Below are 24,399 nucleotides of genomic sequence, written 5' to 3'. Positions count from 1 at the left end.
TACTTCACTACTGTACTTAACTACAAAAATGCTGTATCGGCCACAGTATTCATACAGTCATAGCAGAGTACAGATGAACTACAGGTGAGAACAGCCTTAATATTCATTAATTTCCTCTTCAGCCCATGTAATAATCTCCTGCTAACTTCTCCTGAACCTTCTCTGGCTGTTGAGACACTGCTTTCGAGGTGTGGGGAGACTGCTGACTATAAATGTGACAGATGATGAAATACACCACACTACATTTCAACAGTAGGAATGATTTCATTTCTTATCTGCATAAAATTCAGAGATTCTCAACAGTGCATCACTGTCCATCATCCTGCTGCTGCTGCTGCTCTCATTCATAAGTGCAGGACTGTTGCCTCTCTCCACTGAAAGCGATGGGAAGTGAAGTGAATTGAAAACTGAATTTTTGTGAAACAATTTAAGCGTTTCTTTGTTACTGTTACAGTTACTTTGCTGCTTTAAAGTGTGATTGTTTTAAAGCAGAAACATGCACAAAGCTCTACCCTACCCTACTCTACCCTACTGTTGTGAATTTTGTGCTTTAAGAACACTTTTCACATGCATTTCTTGACAAGCCGAGAGATACAGAGTGGAATGAGACAGTAGAGTAGTATCACAGGATTTTACACAAAATAACACAGTGTCATGTATTTCTTTCTGCTTTCTGCCTTTAGAGCGAAGTAGTGTTTGAATTGTGATTGTGATCCCTAACTGTTTATTTTATATTTTGTATTTTATTTATCACACATCCGCCCTGATGCCCGTCTTTATTCTGTATCTGCTGCACCTACAAAATAAAATACTGTCTGTCAAAGACTGAATTAATTATTACTGTAAAGACTTTATTTAATTGTATGATTAATGGTAAAATTAGTAATCTCTCTTGATGTTTAAAATGATTTGCAAAAATAAAGAGCTGATTGTTTAGTCATTTTAGAATCAAAATCATTTAATTCCAGAAGGCATTTAGACTGAACTCCCTTGTACCTATCAGTCCACAAATACTGTACAATGTGTCGATTATAGATAAATACAGATATTGTTGTGTAGAGATTACTGGAGGTAATGCTACATGTCAAGTTAGTCAGCTGATTAATTTACATTGTGCAATTTGACTAATGTCTAATTAGATTGCTGTTAATATTAAAAAGGTCACCATAAAATCATATCATCGTAATAATACACTGTCTGGCCCAAAAAAAGTCATTACCTGGATTTAACTAAGTAAATTTTCTGGTGTTGCTGCAGTTGGTCTGCAGGTCTAGGTTCAGGAACAATATGTGCTGGAAGAATGTGGTCATGAGGTCAGCTGACTACCTGAATATACTGAATATAGACCAGGTTATTCCATCAATGGAATTGTTTTTTTCTTCCCTGATGATACGGGCATATTCCAAGATAACAATGTCAGGATTCATGGGGCTGGAATTGTGAAAGAGTGATTCAGGGAGCATGGGATCCTCATTTTCACACATGGATTGTTCACCACAGAGTCCAGACCTTAACCTCACTGAGAATCTTTGGGATGTGCTGAATGAAGAAGGCTTTGTGTAGTGGTCAGACTCTACCATCATCAATGCTACTGCAAGATCTTGGTGAGAAATGAATGCAACACTGGATTGAAATAAATCTGGTGACATTGCAGAAGTTTATTGAAACAATGCCACAGTGAATGTGTGCTGCAATCAGAGCTGTTACTGGCTGTGGATCAGGGGCACCTTTTAAATGTGTTATTTTGCTAAGGACCCAAATGAAGAGTCCAAAGTTTTGGGCCAAACAAGGTAGGTGTGAAAGCATGCTTAAAATACCAGCATATATTACACATGTATTACACTTATACTGTCCAACTGTGTTTTTTGTGTGTCCCCGGTTGGTTTTTGTATCTTTGCTGTTTCCCCCAAGATGATGCTCCTCCTCAGAGCTTGGTGGCCCGGCAGGCATGTCTGTGGCTCTTCCTCCTCTTCCGCCCCCTCTCCTCCCATCCCTCCGCTCCTCAGAAGATGTTCAGTGTCTGAGGGCCACACCAGGCGCTTTGAGCACACACTCCGTTTCAGAGCAGCTCCATGCTTTCATTCCTCTCTCTAAGAAACCTTCTTATAATGTCTCTCTCCCTCACACACACATACACACACACATACACACAACCATATACACCCTCCATCTCTCTCCAATGAGGCAGTTCATTGATCTGTGGCTCCAAGCACAGTGCACATCCACAGAGCAGCAGCACACACACACACATGCACCCACACACTCGCCCTTCCCTCAAAGCTTCACGGTATACGTGTTCACATAAACACACACACACACACACACACACATTCTCTCAGATAAGGATTATGTCAGGATTACTGTGGGACAGAACCATTTGTGACCAGAACTGGCAAGACCAAGAACCTTCTCCTTTCTGCCAGCTCCTAAAAAACTGCTCGCAGGAAACCCGGACATCCGTTTATTTCTCACACGGATGAGATCATCTGGCTGCAGGCGCCTGCTGTTTGATTTTCTCTCCACAGTGCATCTCCTAACGTTTGATGTGATACAATGAGGATGCATTCACGCTTTGCTGCCAAACTAGAGCAAATCATCCAAACAATCACTTTTATCACCCAGAGATAAATCCCTGCAGGGCTCTAATCTCTCAGACTTCATATTATGAAGAGTAATGCTCTGTCTATTTATAATGGCTCTTTTATCTTTTAAACTTCGCTCTGACACTCAAACCCCAAACACCCACCCAAACTGGTTGACAACAAGCAACTTCTCAAAGTTCTTTACTGATTTTACCGAACTGCCGACTCTTGAGCATATGCCAGCTATTTTAAAGGACATATCCAATCTTATACATTTAAGGAGACAATGTCTGATTACTTTTTATTCTTTTGATGTAATATAATTGGTTGTAGAGACTACTAGAATACATCTCTAATTTATTTACAGTGGTTTCTCATTAGCTGCAGGCTGCTGAAATAACCCTCTTAAATCTTAAATTCTTAGCGCCTGTCATGGTTTTCTCTTTCCATCTTTTCTGCCACAAGAACTCAAGCAAGTGCTAAAAGTATTACATTACATTATTTAACGAGTGATATCTATATATGATCTGCTTGAGTGATTGAACTTTCAATGAAGGCTAGCTATTAACCAAGAGTGTTAGATTAACTCAACCAGAAAATCTTACCAGTTAGATTAACTCAAATGATTGAGCACTAGATACATTTAATAAGGGCAATCTAGATAATCTGCTATATACAAAGTGCCCAAGTGATAGATACTTGTAGCAAGTGCTGACTAGATACTAACTTCGAGTGCTGGACTTTTATTTTATAAGTTCTAGCAGGATACTAGCTGCCCACATGCTAGCTAGTTATTGATGTATGGGTTTAGGGACGGAGCAGGAGGGAGAGCTGTTTGGGCTGAACAGTGTGCCTCTAATAGCGGTGAGACACAGATGGTTGGACATCACCAGGGGGACGGTATTATTGATTGATTTGCATATTTACGGCACAATTATTATTGCTTTGTTTACTATTTAAAACCACTAATTCATCCACACATCTATGTTATAAATGATATCATATCAATTTAGCGAGGTTTTAAAGAATAAATTGTAGGCTAAAAGCTTTTCAAAACCATTGTAAAACAAGGTCTCAGGCCTCAGGCAGCATATTAATAACTGCTTCATGTAAAAACCTTCTGTGATGTGATGTTTTTTTTAAAGGTATTAAACCCCTAAGAAGTCTTTAGGTTCTTATCACCACCACTGAGAACAAGCCTGATTCAGAAAGTTTCTTTAGAACGAGAGCTTAATGCTTTGCCGTGTAATCTCTCAGCAAATGTCCACATTCACAGCTAACCGATATAGGAACTGCTACAAACATCAAGGCTTTAGATATCCGTGTGCTGTGTCTGTGCATTAGCTGGATTTCTTATCCGCCTCTTCCTCCTCACACAGAGGCCCAGTCCTCATCAATGAAGCTTTGGCATCCGGCATGCTTGGGCAGAATTTTGAGGCTAATCACTGACCGCTGACACTCTGAAACAATCCCTATGCTGTGGGTGGACCCAGAGCTGTCAGGCTTTCATTGTGAGGAGGCTGGGAGGTGCTTTAAGTGAACAGCACCTCAGCCAACAGGGTCAGGATTTTACACATATAAGGCAAAGTGTTCTGGGATGCACATTCTTCCCTGAAGCAGGATGGATGTATATTCTCCCTGAAAGCAAGATGCATGACTTCTTGGCATTTGCTTCTGTGCATAAGCAATTTTCACAAGCCAGGTAAATCAGAACATCCAGACAAGTATACTGTCACAGTATTTCTGGACTTGAACCAATCCAATCAACAAATGCCAAAGAAACATGTTTAAAGGGTAACTAAACCCCTGATTTTAGCTGACTGCACCTTCATCTCAAATTTGAAAAATGCAAAAAAAATAGGAGCGGTAATTTGGGAGGGGCACTGGGTGATGTATGGGTTTAGGGGCGAGGCAGAAGGGAGAGATAATTGGGCTAAGCAGTATGTATCTGATAGCTGTGAGATGCAAAGGGTTGGATGTGGTGTTTGCATATGTGAGTGTCCAAGGACCAAAGTACACAAAAACATTGTCCTCGCCTATAGCACACTTAAACCTGTGAGGGCAGCGCAGAGGCAGAAATGACCGCAATAAAAGCATTTTTTAAAGGTTAGGGAAGGTTTATAAAAATGTGTTTTCTCTGCTGAGAAGCACAGAAGGACTGCGCCATCAAAAGAGCAATCTGCCAAAGTCGGAGTACACCTGGCTCTTAAAAGGAATGGCAAGTGACAGTCTGACACACTGGTTTTACTTCACGTTATGCCCAAAACACAACCATGATTAATTAAGAGTATTAGTAAATACCTTTTGCGCGTTGCGAGCTACACATGGTGTACTTTTCTTGGTGTTACGATAGCAAACACACACTGACACACCCTAAATCAGGGAACGGCAATTAAGTTTGGCCACAGGCCAGATGTTTTCCAAGGCATTATGTGGTGGGCAACAAAAAAAAATCAGTTTTGGAAAATGAAGTGTAATGAGATGGAGTGCTACAGACTAGTAGCTCTCCAGCCCAGAGGGTTGTTGAACCCAACTGAAGAACAGTTGATCTCAAAGCAGGTAAACAAGAAGAAAGGAATAAATAAGTAAATAACCACATCGCTCCTCAGCAGGATCAAACCCATGCCCATATAAGAAGATAGTAAGCCCAAAAACAGGCAGAAAAACGAGAACGGGTGGAAACTCGGAAATGTGAACAAAAGCTCACCAGAAAAGCATTTTTTTTTATTATCGTTCATTATCATTATTATTTTATTATCGGTTGGCGGCTCACCTATACTGTAGATTACTAAAATAGTGCCCATGGTGTATGTTGAGGTTGAGGTTTGGTGTCATTTTCTGTTTAATATTTTTCATTGGTGTTAGTTTTCCTGACACTAAAAAGTAAAATAAAATAAACTTAAGGGCCATTCTGACGGAAAATGGGATATATAACGATTGACATCTGAGATCTGCACTATATTGAAGGTTTGGAGTAAACCACAGGGGTGTGCAGTTATTTAAAATGTGAACAACATGAGATTATCTAATTTAGGCGGCTGCCATTTCCATACTGTGTACACACACAAGTGACAGCAAACTGATTATTGCTGTCCATGAAAGGGGACATTATGGCCGGAGTCCTTAGGGGGCTGATGCAATCTCACCTGAAAATGACAGTTGAGACGTCAATGTGTCAGAAGCACACTAAAATAGGACGCCCACTTGTAACTCTTTAGTAAGTGTCTGAGATTTCCTGATACAACATCTTGCATGAATTACATTTTAATGCATGATTATACTTTTATAACTTTTATTTTTGGGAACAAAGTTGGGAACAAAGAGAAGGATAATTGTACAATGAGAAATACAAATCAATAGCTGCCACTATTGTAGCCTGCATGAAAGTGCACTGCGATAAAACACATATTTAATTTTAGGTTAATTAGGAAGCATCTGCTTCTGTTTTCATTGCCGCATAGATTTTCAACAAGATTTCCTGTTAAAAACTTTCTGAAGCATGACCCAAGACACCTCACTATACATACACAGCATGATACAGATATATAAAGGAAAAATAATAAAAAATAAGAACAATGCCAGGCTATTAAGTTCATTTATATATTTACAGTCATGGAGCACAACAGGATATCAGCATGCTGAGCAAATTCAGCAAATATTAACAAAGTAAAGAGTTTATGGGTCTAAAGAGAAGAAGAGGGGTGAGTGGCTGTTCTAATTAATGTTTAATCCTCTTAGTGTTTGAACATGAAGCTTATCACAGATATTGGAAGGTTTAATACAGATCTGAAGGCTGATTCATTTGACATGGTTGGCTAATGTTTCTGTCTACATCAAATGTACAGGTGAATCCCACTCCAAAAAAGGGAGAGAACCTATAGTTAAATTTTTAACTGAAAAAAAAAGCCAGCCCCTTTTCCTGAGTCACTGAAGGGACAAAGAAAGGGCAGAAACTCTATCTATTAGGACTTTGATTTAAAACGCTCTTTCTTACAGTGCAAAAAACAACACTAAACTATGCAATGGTATGCTATCCTAAGCTACAAGGTAATTGTGACCTGTCTTGGCGATGTAATCCAGCCAATCAGATTACAGCACATCATTTTTAAGCATTGTTTGGTTCAAATAAAGTCACATACTTACTTCATTGCAAAGAAACTAAATCTTATCAAGTTAAACTTTTTTGGCATTTCAAGACAAAAAAACTGTAAGTGTGAGATTATTTTGTTTATTTTAGGAATAATGATCTTAATCAGTCCTACTTAGAATTTTAACTCAAAATAAGCACAAAAAGTCACAGATCAATTTATTCTGATCTTTATTGTCTGATTTCAGTCTTACTTCACTCCTTTTAATACTTAATAAGTGATCTAGTTTATTTAAAAAAAAATTGTACCAAGAAGATTTTTTTTCTTGCTTAATATAAGCATATACCTCGATTTACATATACTTTATTTTGTCTAGTTCTGCCAATTGACTTTTTGTAGTGTTATATAAAGGAGTTCCTCTAGTCCCTGTAGAGAAGTACTGCCTATAGAAAACGACTTTCTGAAGCAGATAAAAATGAACCTATTTGCTTTATGTCCACCATGCCTAATTCCAAACATGGGCTAGAGATGTAAAACCATCCACAGTTTTGAACTATGAAGTAGTGGAACTTGTGGGACTAAGTTGTTTGGAATTATGAAGCACCCTGACCTCACTAACACTCTGAATTAGTCACTGAATGCAATCAATCAAATTCTCACAGCAATGCTCAAAAAGTAGGCTTGTAGAAAGCCTTACCTGGAGAGTAGGCACTACATACAATACATATATACTCTATATATCTATAGAGCTTTGTACTGCAAACTGACATGATGACAGAAGAGCAGCAGCTTTCATTACATCAGGGCTTGCTATCAGTTCATAATGGAAGTATAGTACCTGGTGTCAGTGCTGCAAGAATTAGCCATCCATCACTGGTGACCTTCAAAAATACTATCAGCCAAGCCTTAAACTAAATCCCCTTTGTGCAGCTGGGAAATATGGATTTCAGGCTCCTAGAAGCATTGCGTTCAGGCCCTTGGAAAAGCTGGACATGCTTATGCAGGCTTCCTTGAAGAACAGAGAATGAACCTGTGCTCAGATCCCATCTTCTCTGTGAATCTTTCAAGACTTCTCTCCTCACTATTGATGCTGCTCACATCACAGGAGCAGACACAGCCTATACTACCTGCAGTATGAAACTGAGCTGCTTCACAAGACACCGCCAGATTAAAAATAGATTTGGCAACAGATTCAGCTTCAAAGAGCTTTTGTCATTTTGCTAATGATGCTTGATTCACTAAATGTTCTGGCCTACATGGCTTTCATCAGAAAAATGCATCAATGGAGTCACGTGACCTTCCTGTGAGAAAGAAACTTAAATCACTTGCAAACGAATTTTGATTTACAGTAGGAGGATCTGAGTGAATGAATTCAGCGGCTATTCTTCTGAGCCACTGTTGTGAGAGGAGCCGACCGTCGATGAGCATCAAAAATTCACTCATTTACATTCCTTTCTTGTCTCCTGTTTGATATGACGAAATCTGAGACCCCAGATCCTTAGTGGCATCTTCATCGGCTTGTTAAAGCATCAACTGCGGCCTTTTGTCTTCAGCTGCTTCCTAATTTTCTTTAAAAAAGGGGGAGCGCAGACCTTTGGCCGTAATCCAAAGCCAGATGCACTGTGTACAGCAGCGACCGGAGCTATAATTAGGTAAAGGACTGACTGCTTCCTCTAATCCCTCCTGAATGATTCAGCAGCAACACAGGATTATGCCAGTAATTGATGGCTAGTTGTGCTCTGCATTTCCCACAATTCCTCAGGAGTGACCTCCTGGGAGTTTTGTGCAAAGCACCTGCATGTTTTTTTTTTTTATTATTAACAGGGTCCAACTTTCAGTTTGCTTTAGAAATGGTACAGGATACATGCAAAGAATGTGTTTAATGTTTTTTACATGCTGCAATGTTTCCGGATGTTGTTTAGCACATCTAAATATATGCTAATTCCTGCAGTGGCCAGTTGACAAAAATAGCTCAAAATAACTCAGTAGCTTTACATTACCAGAATCTCAAAAACAGTTCCAGAACATGTTTAGAAATTGATCTTCTCATAACTGTAAAGCACTTTTCCAATTTTAATGTTTTCTAACTTATAAGACTCATACATAGGTAACTAAAACAAGTGTACCACAAGAGATTTATAAGAGATGTGTGCCGACTGGTGACTGTTTTACCACATACATAGAACTACAACCTGTCTGATATCAATTTACATACATTCACCCTGGTTGTCTCTATTACAGAGCTTTAAAAATGAATTAATGCATGAAAACACTAAAAATTTCACTTTCCACTATGGGTAAGCATAGGGTTAGGTTAAGTTTAGGTTAGGTTAAATTAAGAATTGTGATGTAGGTTATGTTTAGGTTCAGATGTAGGTGTACAATGTAAGTTTTAAGTTGAGGTGCAAATTAAGAATGGGTTTAGGTTTAAACTGGTTGCTTTCTAATGGCAGATTCTTGTCCAGTGCATGGTACAGACACTACTTGACTTGACTTTAATCAGATTTATTGCACATTCTGTATCAGGTAACTAAAAGCAGGTACTTTTTGGTACATCACTCGTGTTAATTCTAATTTTGCTAATTGGCCAGAGAGAATAAACAAGCCATTCATAAAACTTTGAATCTACAGTAGTGACATTTTTCAGTTTTTATCTGACTCTCTTTAAAGACCATGCAGTGGAAAGTCACTATAATATTGTCTGTTTAAATGGTTTGATCTTTGTTGCATGAGTAATTCATGCATTTGCACTAAAGGGCTGAACTATATTTAGTACACATTGTTCAAATCTTGAAATTGTATTTTAGTCCAGGCTGGTTACTGAAAAGCCTGTGGTAACTAGGTAACTGTGTGCAGGCTTTCAGCTCACAGTAGTGAAAACCTCTTAGCACTCTTCTAGACCAGTGATCATTTTCAGTGCTAAGCCTGAACTCTCTGCCCTGAAAAGAACGCTCCACCTCAGCCTTTGTGTCCCGGCACTGAATCACCACCCAAACCTGCTTAGGGTCTTCTCAGCCCAGCACACCCCCACTGCGCCAAATCCCGCTCAGTAACCCGGCCTGCCTCCGCCACATTCCTTCCACCAACTCTCTCTCTCTCTTTCTCTCTCTCTCTCTCAGAGAAATCTCCTCAAACTCTACACCCTCTCTCCTCGCCCGCCGCATACACACCTACACACACATGCTCAGGAGTATTATGTCACCACAGGGACTTGTTTATTTCAGTGTTAACAACACAAACAGCGGCAGCGGCGTTCTCCGGACTAATTTAACGTGAGCGCTTCCGGTAATAATGTGCTCTACTGGATAGGAGCAGGGTGATCTTATCTAGGGTTTAACAGCCAACTTCAAACAATGAAATCAGCCAACTCAATTAATACAGAGAGCTGGAGGAAGTCAGTTGGGAAGTGAGTAAGACACACACACACACACTCACACATATATCAGGAAAGACAGAGACAGGGAGACAAGGAGAGCTAAATAGCTATACAGAGAGAGAGAGAGAAAGAGAGAGAGTGTGAGAGAGAGAGAGAGAGAGAGAGAGAGAGAGAGAGAGAGAGAGAATGAAAGAGCCATATGTGAGTGAGAGAGGGAGAAAGAAAGAGACAACAGGAGAAAGTAAGAGTGAATTAAAAGAGCCATATGGTAGTTAAAAGAAAAAGAAAACAAGAGTTTGAGAGAGAAAGAAAATGAGAAAATGAGAGAGAGAACAAAAATGAGAGATAGAGAGAAAGAAAGAAAACGAGAGAGAGTAATAGAGAGAGAGAAAGAAAGAGAGAGAAAGAAAACGAGAGATTGAGAGAGAAAAAAATAGAGAGAGAAAGAAAACAAGAAATTAAGAGAGAGAAAGAAAATAAAGAATGAGAGAGAACAAAAAAGAGAGACTGAGAGAAAGAGACGGAGAGAGAGAGAGACAAAGAGACAGAAAGAAAGAAAGAGACAACAGAAGAAAGTGAGTTTGAGTTAAAGGGTCATTAAAGGGCCATTTGGGAGTTGAAAGAAAGAGAAAACGAGTGATTGAGAGAGAAAAAGAAAACAGAGATTGAGACATAGAGAAACAACAGGAGAAAATAAGTGTAAATTAAAGGATAAAGAGAGCCATATGGGAGTTGTGAGAGAGAAAATGAGAGACTAGGAGAGGGAAAGAAAGAGACAACAGGAGAAAGTGAGAGTGAATTAAAAGACTTCACCTTGACTTTTAATTACCTTTAAAAAAAAGAGAGGGACAGACAAAGAGAGAGGCAAGAGACAGGGAGTATTAAAGCTATAAGAGAGGATGAGAGGAAAGAGAGATCACGTACAGAAAGAGAAAGAGGGAGAGCTAGGTGGGAGACAGGGAGTATTAAAAAGCTATAGCTAAGGGAAGAACAGAGAGAGAAAAAGAGAAAGAAAGACAGACAGAAAGAATTTAAAGCAGATTTATGTTTTCATTGCCTCTCTCGTCCCACGGGACATCAGCTGAACTCACGGGCTGCAGACAGCTAATCTTTTGTTAAAGGGAAATAAACACAGAGTTAGGCACCGTTTTATAGCCACTGATCCAGGGTGGATGATAAAAGATCCAGCAGGCCCGAGCCACGCGGCTTAATGACCCTGAGAGCGCCCCGCGATTTATACTCCCTGCCCCCTGTCATCGCTCTACACTAAAACTCCCCGCTACTCATTTACTGCAAGGGAGGGACTGAGACTTCATAAAGCTACAGAACCAACTTTAGAGAGTGAAAACTCACCACAGCCTCACACAAAGCAAATTCCTCACACATCTCAGCTTTCCTGCTGAAAACTGCCTGTAAAAGTCCTTCTCTTCCAGTCGTTGTTCTGTAACAAGCTTGTCAAAAGACGAAGGACTAAATCTACATTTGTCTTTAGATAATTTATGGAATTGAACCAAGGGGAAATTCTTGCCATGAACATAAGCCATGAACATAAACTGGCTGGTCGAGTCATTAGGACCCTCAGTTTGATTAATGGCCATGGATTTTTAACTTTTTAGGCATGCTCTGCATGTCACCAACAGAAAATGAAAAAAAAAAGCAGCATGCCATGATTACATACTTGAGAACGTTCCAGAAATATCAATGAACCAATCAATTAGGGATTCATCTAAACTCGTGTTCACTCATATAAACACGGTGTGATGGGCCACCAGCAGGGGAGCTGAGCAACAGAAATGGGAAAAAAAAATCAGGGGAGTTGGGTCCCTAAACTCCAATTCCCAGAATTCCTGGTGCTGATCAGTGGCAACTAGTCACACCTGTGCAGCACTCTATTTAAACCCCAGTCAACCCAACACTTCTCTGTCGCACCTTTGTAGAGGGGTGACCAGTAACAGAGGGGACAAGAAAAGACAGGACATTTAGCACTTGGTTTTAATGAAGAGTCTGTCTCACTTTAGCTTTATTTACAGTTATACAGTATATACAGTTATTTACTGTATACTTTACTTTGACTACATTAACTCTAAACCTTCTATATGCTGATGTGGACCTTTGTATCTAACATGGTTCCATACATTTCATCTAAATATTGTACATATATATGTTTTATTCTATGTATGTTCAACAAAATCAGTAGTCCACTAGATATTTGACAAACATGAACAGCAGTCAGTAGTTTGTCCTTACTGCATGATGCAAGTACACCTGTTTTGTAAATTTTATACTCTGTAATCCCCCTATCTGGTTTTAGTTGCTTTTCAGGTTTCGTCAGGCTCTTTGGAAGCTTTTTCTCAACACTATGAAATCTCAGCTCGAATTTCTGTAAAGCAGCTTTGTCACCATGCTTATTGTTGAAGGTGCTTTAAAAATAAAATTAGGCTGAGTTGAAAAAAGTGTCTGCAGCTGCTCCTCAGCTATTCTGTCAAATGAAAATGTTTTGCTGAGATTGGAAACAGACAATGTTCCTGAACGACCGATTCAACAGAAAAAGAAAAGATTTAAGCTGTCTGCTACATAAAGGAGAAATCATGGGGCTGAAAAAAAAGTTTCTGTGTGGTAAAATTAAAGAAAATAACTTTTCAGGTCTGAGTTACATTGTTCTTTCATAGATGGAAGAAATGTATAGCTAGTTATAGACTGAGAACTGTTCTGTCGAAAATACTAAGATTTAAGTGTCAATTACAACCTGAAATCTCTCTCTCTATATATATATATATATATATATATATATATATATATATATATATATATATATTTGTTTGTTTGTTACAACAAGATCCAAAAGATGGAGGCTCTTATGATGACATTATGATATATATATATATATATATATATATTTGTGTGTATAATATAATAAACCGAACTGCAGTCATTGTTCTGTGAGCTATAGGTATACACTGGATCTGGATAGAGATCAGGTATGCATGAAATGAGCTCTCAGTTTTAAATGAGATGTTGAGCATGATGCTTTCACTGTCAGCATAGCAATTAAACCCTGTTTGACAAGAACAAGACGAGCTATCTTATCCATCGTGAGTTCAATCTACGATCCCCTAGAGCTTCTTGGCACCAGTCATTCTATAAGCCAGGCACATTTTTCAAGGCTTGCATAAAAAGTCAAGATTGGATGGGAGAAATCCCACAAGACTCAGCACAAAGATGCTGAAATGGTTGGATGATTGGCTTTTACTGAAGATTTTCAGTCTAAACAAATATATTACCCTGAAGGACTTTGGGAAGATAAAGTAGAACACAGGCATGTTACCTTAACTATTTTTATTGGATGATATATTGTTCCAGAAATGACCGTGATAAACAGTATTATTGTTTTTTTAAGATCATTGTATGTCATTGACATCATCATAAAACTGTAGAATAACAATACAATTATCCTCCCTTTTTAGGGAACAATGAACTTTTAATTAATAAAAATATTCAGACATTACAATTGGAATACTACCAACACAGTACCAGTCAAACATTATGACACACCTTCATTTTGAATGAAATTACATTAAAAAATAATCCTAAAGTCATCCAGACTATGAAGGAACACATAATGGATCAATGTAGCAAAATTAAAAGTTAATTAAACTTATCTTGGGGCAGTCCTAATGAGAGCCAGTTTCATCATCATAGTATTTGTGATGTATACCTGTAACTCTACCTCTTCACAACTTTACAACTGATGCCCCAACACATTAAGAGGCAAGAGCTTCAAGTAATTAACTCTTGATGAGACACAGCTGTTAACTAAAACCCATTCCATGTGACTCTACCTCATAAATCTGAATGAGAAAATGCAGAGATGTCCAAACTGTCCTCTAAGCAAGAAGTGCTATTTTGAAGAATTTAAAATATAAAAAAAAATCTGGTTTGTTTTTAAGAAATATTTGGGGTGTGTCACTGCTGTGTGAACGTAGTCTAAGATGTGCTGTACAATGTTCCCGCTCTCCAAGCTTCTGATTCTTCTCACCTAAACTCTTGTGTATATATACTACTCTGTTTGCTCTTCTCGTTGACGAGTATTGAATTGAGCTTTTTGTTTGTATTTCTGCCTTTTTGTTTTACCAACTATCGTGTTATTGCCTTGCCCAATTTATTGTTTGTATACTTGCAAACATTTTTCTGTATTTTTGACTCCTCCTTTGCCTTTCCATTTTGCTGTGTTGGATTTCCTGTGTAGGATCCAGGCCTGCTTCACTTGTCTCTCTGGTATGTGCTGTATTCTCACTGCCCTATTGTTACTGACAATGCGCTTCCCTCATTACTCTTGTAAGCTTAACCCCTTTGATAATAAACTTTGTGTAGAGTTATCTGCATGTGTCTGCCTCGTGTCTGGCCTGTGTGACACTTAAACCAAGCACAAGTAAAATTTTTATCTGTTTTCTTTTTTCTAAGAAATATTAAACAAGCCACAAAACATAAAAGTAAGTACAAGCCACTCTTTTCTACCAAGTAAAAGAAGAAACATGTTATCCAGGTACTGTCAGCGGACTCGGACTCGGCTACAGCAGAAAATGCCTTTGTCCGTTCTGTACAAAGATAGTCATTCCAGGGAGGAATTGCTGCATTGCAGAAAGTTGCTGTAGAGACATTTTCGCTGTCCAAACTGAAACCAGTGATTGTAGGTGGAGTTTTAAGATTGTAAGGTAGTCTACGCAAGTCAACTGAAGGTGACAGACCAGGGAAAATGAAATATCTAGCAATTTTGCCAAAGAATAGCCAAATCTAAAAACTCACTCTTCAATACACCCTTGAAATGATGGGTCACAGCTGGAGAAATCACATGCTCTCTACTGTTTGTCGTCTTTTCTGAACACATCAAGCCAACCCTGTAGGCAGAGCAGTTATTTAAGACTGATTTATTTTGATGATATGCTGAAATAGATTATTTGGACCAATGACTGTAGAAAAAGTCACTGTAGAAAGACAGTGGAACACCTCTAAAAGAGAGACTCTATCACAGATATTGGTTGGCGTTTCACGACGTTTGGCATATGGCGTAAACTGAATCATAGTAGCTTTGGTTTGTCTCAGCAACAAACAGTGCTAAGCTTAAAATGTAAGTCGATTGGTGCTAAAATGAATGAACAGCTGGTATCTATAGGACAAACTCAATGAAGGTGGACTGAGACACTAGTTTTTGGAAAAAGGGAGAGGGTCTGTGGTGAATGAAAGGTATTCATACAAAAGTGTCCATGTATTTATGGTGATTGCTTTGGACCAAAGGAGGTAAAAAGAGGATGATCAAGATGATCAACAAAATATGATAAGTTATAACAAGATATGTATTATTCACCTGTTTGAGCTCTTGACCAGTGTTATTACAAATGCTGCACACTCCAAACATCAATGCTCTAGAACCTTTACGGAAATTAGGTCTGAGCTAGACCCTCCTCATGCTGGCCAGCTCTGCTAGTGACAAGTTTATTAATGCATTATTCAGACAGTTATTCACAGTTTCACAACTAAAGATCTACAGTAGTATGCTCTCCTATAAATGCATGGCCTATGGGAAACATCATTAAGACTAATTCTCAAAGATTTGTAAGATGTTTTACAGCAGTGTTTCTCATCCCTGGTCCTGGAGGCTCCCTGCTCTGCATATTTTAGTGAATTCCCTGCTTTACACATCCCTTGCAACTGTAAACGTGCTTGTTAATGAGCTGATTAGTTTAGTCAGGTGTGTTGTGAGCAGGGAAAGCATTAAAATGTGCAGTGGAAGTAAAAAAAACATTTAAAAAGTTATAAAATTTTTCAAAAAAGTATTTTAAAGGAGCACACACAAAAACATAGCCCCACCCCTTTCGAATAAACAATTGAATATTAAAGTGAAAACACTACTTAAATATTTTAAGTAAATATTTCTATATGAATCTACTTTTGGGGGTTGTGTTTTCCCAAAGCTAGTGGATATGCGGATCTTATTTTTTATTTTCATGGCTTATTATGCATAATATGTATGAGGGTTATGTTTATTGTGTCATAAAATGTCCAGGAAACAGTGGTAGGGTAGTAAATGCCGGTTGTACGGCTGCAGTTTTGACTGCTTTATGGTGTTTTGTTTTATTTGACTCCGTTGCCTCTGCTTTGCTTGACCTCTCATGTTTACTGCTGTTCATTTTTATCGGATCTTTGTCCTTAATAAAATAACATTTGCTTTGGAACAGTAAAACACTCGGATTTGTCAGAAGCTGTCGACTAGAGTGTGTACAAAAGTACCACAGGCACCACATGCACTTTATCTGAGCAGAAGCCCACACGTAATTTCTGTAATTTCTTCCACAGTGGAGGTCAGTTCCAGACTCTGTTGGGGAGTCCATCACATCACCTGAACGGTTGAAACCTCTGATGAAACCTCTTAATTGGTTAGCATCTGTAGATGTTGTTCCTGCACCAAAACTAGGTTAAAAGTATGTCTTGGCTCCCGTGTGGTATGGCTCTCTAGCCGTACGGCCCCCTCGGCCTGGTCTGAATGGCTCCTCTGTGTGACCAGCCAAGGATCTGCCAGCGGACCCTCTCTTTGTTGGGTGAATGGGCACAGCTAGGCCACATCTTAAGGCACACTAATGTACCATGGCTGGACCACAAAGGCTGCGTGGTAATTTGCCAGGGATAATGGCATGCCTTTAATTTGGCTTGGGGTGAAACAGAGCCTTAAAGCACCCTTATAGATGAGGAGTCCCTTTCTAGGTCCTACTCCATTCATATTTTAAAAGGGCTTGTTTTCTTCCGGCTCATTGTCATCCTAAATCCAATATCTGCAAACAACGGGACGAGAAAGGGAAAACAAGATGGCAGAGTCTTGGCCTGGGTATACAGGGAACAGGACACCACAAAAACAAACAGAATGGAGCTTCTTCGTGAGAGGCGAGTGAGCGGGACCACAAACTCGTTGCAACGCTGATGTAATTTAGGGAACATTTGGGTCACAGACGGAATCGGGTTCTGGGATAAGGTACAGTGGAGTTTAATGAGGGGAACTGGCACTGGTGAGGCTTGTGGCAGCGGGGAGGTTAGTGCTTGGGGAAGTATGCTAAGCAGGTTAAAGGCCTGGCATGGCCTGGCCTGGCCTGCCCGTCACATAACGGGTAGAGAAGAAATTCAGAGTCAGCTCTGGAACTCCAGGTACTCTGTGTGTGTGTATGTGTGTGTGTACTCTTCGTTATCTCAAATTCTCAGACAAGCCCTGTTCTCTTCTCTAAAGAAAAAAAGGCAGCCCCAGAGGATGCTACACTTCCATCCAGGCTTTCAAGGTGGCTCCTGTAAAGCTATATCAGCCTTCTCCACCATTACAAAAACTCTAGTGCGATGTAGTACTTAGTACTATGTTACATGATTTTGCAGTAAACTTTATACACAGGTCAGCACCTTAGAAAACTCAATATAAAACAGCAAAGTTGTGTAGCTACTGTATCAGACGGTTACATATCAGTGCTCAAGCTTTGATAAGCCCACAAACAGCCAATTAAACATAGCAGCATGTTAGGCAGACTCCCACAGCTCCTGAAATTACTGCTCTTTGTGGAGGGGAAAAAGCTTCAGGCTGTGTTTCACCATTAACAGTCGCAATGACGTTTTCAGCACTTTCCCGCTCTCCACTCAACTTCTCCTTTTCAAAACATTCATTTTGCGAGACGCCATTATAAAAGGATTTCACATAAAAGCAAAATCTAAACTCAGAGCAAGCGAGAGAAAAAGACAGAGAGGTGAGGGGACTAAAGGGCTAAAGAGTTTCCAACAACGGAGAACAGCTTCTCTCAAACTTTCTCTGAGCTTCAAGGCAGATGGTGGTCTGCCATGCTGACTTTAGTGTTTGTCTAGGAAACTGCAGAAGCACAGGCTGCAGAAGCACAGGCAATAACTGGAGTATTATTTTACTTCACTACTGTACTTAAATAGTAAAATGCTGTATCTGTATCTTACTAGAGTATAATTACTTCACTACTGTACTTAAGTACTAAAATGCTGTATCTGTACTGGAGTATTATTTTTTACTTCACTACTGTACTTAAGTACTAAAAGTTTTATCTGTACTTTACTGCAGTATTATTGTGTAGTGTAGTTTAATGTTGTAACTACTAATTACTTACTAACAGGGCATCATAAAAGCTACTGCAAAGGTTTAGCAATTCTTGTCCTGAAGTGCTGGATTTACACACAGTTCTCCTGCGTTTTCCTGCTGTAGCACATTTAATTAAGCTCACTTATTAATTGCCAGGTTAACAGGTCTGACACAGCAGGGAAATCAGCTAAACCTGTGCTGGACTCAGCTCTCCCACTCTGCACATTTCTTTAACAAAACTCGGGTATTAAAGAAAGCTGATTGTTCTGGTCACTGATGCAATAAGAAGCTAACTTCCGTCCTGTACCTTCACTCTCTCTATAACTATTCTCCTCATTAAAATGGGCAACATGGAGAAAACTATCAACATGGCTATAGGCTATGAATACTGTGTTTACAGTATTGTACATTGTATTGTATTTTTCAAACTATAAGGTGCACCGGGTTAAAGGATGAATTATGTGACACTAGTAAGGAACAGGGGTGTCGCCATGTTTTCCATCTAATTCAGCAGGTCTCGCTAAGTAAACAAAACTGTAATTCTTCAACAACAAAAAAAACTTTTCTTTTAAAGTCAAACGAGTGCTGGATGTTAATCTACACAGATTTCTCTCCTGAAAACCGTTTATTTGGGTGAGTAAAGCACTTAAAGCAAGTTTATTTACAGTAAGCTTAGCTGTCCAGATTTCCACTAAGGCTAGGGGCAGCAGCATCTAATGTCGCCCAACAGTGATACACTGAAGAACCCAGGGTGATTTTAAATATTATTATTATTATTATATTATTATTATATTTATATGATTGCTATTATTTTAGCAAGGTGTCGATATGTGGCATTAAAATACGATAATTATTTAATTCTCGACAACGCTACTCTGTCTGAATGGCCAACTTTTGACATCAAGAAGAAGAATAGCAAAATTTCTGTGAGATGATGGGCAAATAGACAACAGCAAAGGACATAACATCAGCAGAGGTCATGTCATGCAGTAAGTGAAGGAGGTAACGACACACAGCAGGGAGTATGAAATGCAGAGAGACCTACTTCCAGACAGGCATCACGGGCATGTCATTCTTCAGGGTGCAGAGTTGCTGCAGAAACAGATGGCAATCCTTTTGTAGCCTCTGGGGAGAAAAGAAAGAGAGAAAGGAAGTGCATGAGACCTTTTTATTGGTGAAGTGGTGAGCCACAAAGAGTTGTCCCATTCTCGTAAACAAACCGCTAACTTTCTCAAAGCGAGTGGAGAGACGGAGGCATGTGGAGAGAGAGCTGCTGTATTGGAGATGTGGGGAAGGTTCTGAGAAAGAGAGGGAAAAACAAAATCTTCCACAACAAATTATTTTACTAAGACTTCCTAAGACTTTTATATGCTTGCAGACGGTATGAACCCAAGATATTTTATAATGTTTTGTCTGCTCATTTTGTTTAAAAAAATATTAGGATGCAAAAGAATATTCCATGGTGTTATACTGCTATTGCTTATCACAACACTTAACAGGCATTTTTGCACAGAGGACACCAAGCTCTGAAGCTTCAAGTTTCATATGTTATTTTGTTCCATTCGTCCTTCAAAAAACATATTTTTTTAAGGTGTGCACCAGTATGTGGGCATCGTCAAATTTTTCATTTAAAATTTCGCCACACATTCTCTATTAGGTTTGTATATCACTAGACACAAACGTAAAACACACCAAAATGCACCCCAACAAACCACGCAAGCACATCGTCTCCACTGATTGGTCAAAGCTATCTGGCGCAAGAGCAAGAATGTAAATGTAGCTAAATATATAAGTTCTGTGTTCTAGAGCAGTGCGTGTATATTTGTGCAGTGTGAATTAAACAGTGAACGTGGCAAATTTGCGAATTTCTTTCAAACACAGTGTTTGGGTCGATGAGATGTCTGAGTTGTAAATAGAGTTGCATGTCTGCGAGCAGTGAACACTGCACATATGGCATTCAGTGTGTAAACATCTTAGCGTAAAGCAGCAGCAGAGGATGCAGCATTTGTTCAGAGCTATGGTATTTCATTATCTGGCTAATAAATCAAGTTAAACTGTACCTGAACATCAGTTTAGCTCAAATTAAATGAGTATATTTGAAAGAAAAGTTCAAGATTGGATCTCATTCTCACTACAAACAAACTGCTCCAGAAATTGTTTAAAACTGTGTCAATACTACCTCCTTTCATGGATCTCTGTATGGTTGTTTGTTTTGGCCCAAACTTGAATAAGATTACTGATTTCACACCTGCTCAAAAGAACCGAACCAACCGAGTTCAATTTAATTTAACCTAATAGTGCCTAAGTCGTGAAAATGCCCTTAGTCACAATCCATACCCTGTTTTTCTACAGTCATGCTTCTGTAAAGTGTGCAGCATGTGGTTTTGCATTGTCTTGGTGAAAAATGCATGAACATCCCTGCAAAAGATGTGGTCTTAAAGCAGCAAAAGTTGCTCTAAGATCTCAATGTCTCAACCTTTCTTAATTAACAGTGACAGAGACAGAGGGAGGGGAGGAACAAATGATTGTCTAAGACTCACTGAGAAAGAAAAGCTGCAGTTTTGGGAAGCGCACTTGACTGAGAGCAGCATCTGCATGTGTTCTGTGATACCATAGTAACAGCCTCTAACATCTCCAATTTGCATGCAGGAGGAAAGCGAAAAGCAATATCTGCATTCATCTCAAACTTTTCATGAAATCGGTGATGGAAAAAAAGAAACCAAAAAAAAAAAAAAAAAACAGGACATTGTGCCAAACACAGCAAATCAAAAGCGTGGGTCTTTGTTTCTATGACAACCCCCATTTAATTGTTCTCGGAGCTGCCGTATGACCTCTCTAATTAGCCCATTCTCTACGTTTTCTTTTCTCTTTTTGTGGAACGGCACAGAGTTAGCATGCATTGAAACATAATGAGATAACAATAGGCCTGATGGTGTATTATACTTAGTACATTACGTACTTAAAGAAGCAACAGAGGAGGCAAGGCAAAGAAAGTTAAAAATAAAAAAAAGCATTTATTCTACGTTCACACAGCAGGTAAGAGTGGCCCAAATCCCATCTTTTATGTCATATGTGACACAGGTGTTTCATTTGTGTGGAAAAAAACACACTGAACTGGGTAGATGCATTGATATTTTTGACAATGTTGACCACTTATTATTTCTCCTAATATGTATTAGAACATTACTCAAATAGGGCTTTTTACGGTATTCCAACTCTACCTCTTCACAAATTTACAACTGATGCTCTCAAACATTAAGAGGCAAGAAATTCAAGTAATTAACTCAGCACAGCTCTTAACTAAAAAAATCAGACATGTAAAGCTGCCATCTAAGCAAGATGTGCTATCTTTAGCAAAAACCTTAATGTTTACTAAATAATTCCATGTGTTTTTCTTTATAGTTTCGATGACTTTAGTATTAATCTACAAAGTAGTAAGATTTTTACAATTATCAAAAAAACAATGAATGTAAGTTGTCCACACTTTTGACTGGTACTGTACATCGATTGAAATTCTTACTTTGTTATATTCTTATTTAATTGATCATCAGATCATCAGCTGAACTGCTTGGATTTTTGCAGCAGGAGTGGCATAAAGTTATACAAAAGCAGTGTGTAAGACTGGTGAAGAAGAACATGCCAAGATGCATGAAAAATGATTATTTCCAACAAATATTGATTCGTGAATTCTTAAAACTTATAAACTTGTTTTCTTTGGGAATTTGGGAGAAATTTTGTCTGTATTTTATAGAATAAAACAACAATGTTAATTTTACTCAAACATTAACCTATAAATAGCAAAATCAGTGAAACTGATTCAGAATCTTAAGTGCTCTCTTAATTTTTTTCCATAGCTGTATATCAGATGAACAGATGTATTTAAAACACCAGTTATCCAACACATATAGTAATAATATACAGCACATCTAGGTATTATTATTATAATTAGTCTAGCAATCAGTCCTTTATAAATACTAAAAAACAATTACCCATGAGATCTCTGTGACTCTATGATTAAGTGTGCAACCTCAGAGGCATTCAAAGTCTGTCCTTCACTCTGACAGGATATTATCCATCAACACAATTGCTGTTTACACTTAACAGCACCCCTCCGATTACACAGATGATGGAGGCAGCACTCTGGAGTCCAGTAATTCATTAGCATAAGGCAGAACTGAAGGCTTCTGGAGCTGCTAGTGCTCTTCTAGGAGCTCTCATGGTCTTCAACCTGCAAGTTCCCCTCGTCTCTATGGACTCAGCCCAGGTCAGTTCTGTGTGTTGAAGTGCAAAGCCGGGAGAGAGACCAGGCCGGAGTAATTAAGGAGTAAATAATGAGGCTCTTGAAGGAACCCCTACTCTGACGATCTGACTGGCTGGAGAGCCAAGTCTGCGTTCAATAAATCCATTAACAACAGAGAGTCGCTGCTTTAAAAGGTCACCACAGCTTAGCCAGCAGTCCTGCTACTGAAACCAGCAGTAGAGATACATCTAGCACCAGTAAATACAATGACAGACCGATAACTGGCTCCATTAATGCTGCAAATCTGTGAGGGAAAATGTTCAAATCCACCATCATTCTAAATAAAAAAAAATAGATTTTATTCTTATATTATCGTATTAGAACATTTCTGTTCAATGATTTGTTATGTAAATGCCAAATAGTACCATATTTCTCTTCATTTGTATGGATTTAATTGAAGTCAAAATGCTCAGATGTAGTTTTACAAGCCTATTTACAAACCTGTTATTTTACAGACAAATTAACAAAAAAATCCCTTTTGGGTGGGAACATGAAAAAACTGAAGTACTCTGCACAGGTTGGTTGGTTTACATCACTACCTACACTACATCACCATCAGGTACCTGCACAATATATCGAAGCATAGTTTAGTTTTAAGCACTGTAGCAAAAACATTGTAATTATTGTCCATAATAAAGCAGGGAATCCACTTAATGATGCAGGGCAGTGTGTTTCCAAACAGATTTTAATATTACAAGTTATTAATATCAGGACAGCACTTACTTCTGGTGAAATCTGGTAAAAGAAATCCTGTACATTTTACATATTTCAATGTATATCACAAAACAATGAAATATCGTAATGTCTGTGTCTTCACAATGGCTTTTGCTAGTGGGCTTAGTGTATGTACAATCCGGGGGGAGAATTTATAATATGATAATTCAAGACTGTTATGCAACAGTTCAGGAGTTTTGAAATTAGCTTGTTTTCTAACCCTTTTTGGTTATACAGAAATACTCAAAATTGGCAGATATTGAGTGTCTGAAATTGTTACTGTATAAGAAAGAATGAAACTATTGTTTCAGTGTATTCCTAGTTACATACTATATCAAACTTTTCGTTTTATTTGCAGAAAATTAAAGAAAATGTTTTTTTCCATGGGCCCTTTACAACTACCAAACAAATATAATTGCAGAAGTGAATTAGGACTAAAGACTTGCATATAAGTTACTAAATGTTTAAGTCTGTGCTGACTGCATTTTCATAATGAAAAGACATTGTTATGAAATTATGATATTAAAAGACAGAACTACTAAGTAACCCCCATTAAAACATATGCCTCACTAAATCTTTGCTAAAAACAACAAAAGGCAAGCCTCCAATTAGGTGCAGCATTCCTACCCTAATTCTACATCTACATGGAGTTAATTTGCCTCACTTCCACCTGCTGATGGTTCCTTTCATTCCCCTCACACTCGTTTCAGAAGACCATTTAAGGTCCCAGAAGAGAAAGCAGCAGATTTGCAGCGAAACGACACGTATGGCAGCTCTGTGACGTTCACCACTCCACTCCTTTGCATTGGAATAGTCCTCCACGGCATGCCAGCACGCAGTAATTAAATCACTAAGCCATTAGAAAGCTCTCCGGTCTTTGAATGAAAGCCAGTGACACAATCCTGGCAAATGTGGAAGCAGCAGAAACCGTGTTTCTCTGGGTAACATCAGCCCACCTGAAAGGATTCATTAAGGAACGGTGTTTAAAAGACAGACGAGCTCGTCCTCGTGTCCCTTTACATAAAATGACGGCTGTGCTGTTTGCGTAGCTCGCTCCCTGCCATGCTTCTACATGCGAGAGGAGCTGTGCTCTGCAGACATGTTCTCCAAACAGCCAGGTGTTCACTGTGGGATAAACATTTACTTACAGACTTCAACCAGATCCCTGGGGCACAGCATTAAGGGAGTCTTCTAGCCAGCTAAATATTCTA

General features: G+C 38.8%; 1 protein-coding gene across 2 annotated transcripts in view; it reads right to left on the bottom strand.

Annotated features, from left to right (window-relative positions):
- sema5ba (sema domain, seven thrombospondin repeats (type 1 and type 1-like), transmembrane domain (TM) and short cytoplasmic domain, (semaphorin) 5Ba) overlaps positions 1-24,399 on the bottom strand; it is a 202,990-nt gene that overhangs the window by 142,564 nt on the left and 36,027 nt on the right. For both annotated transcript variants that reach the window (XM_007227920.4, XM_049484739.1), the window contains exon 2: positions 19,220-19,299. The gene's annotated coding sequence lies outside the window, so the exon portion shown is untranslated. The remainder of the gene's footprint in view (positions 1-19,219; positions 19,300-24,399) is intronic.

Source organism: Astyanax mexicanus, chromosome 11, assembly GCF_023375975.1.
Source record: "Astyanax mexicanus isolate ESR-SI-001 chromosome 11, AstMex3_surface, whole genome shotgun sequence".
Taxonomy (NCBI): Eukaryota; Metazoa; Chordata; class Actinopteri; order Characiformes; family Acestrorhamphidae; genus Astyanax; species Astyanax mexicanus.
The sequence above is the reverse complement of the archived record's forward strand: the minus strand, read 5'-3'. Positions and strand labels throughout refer to the sequence as shown.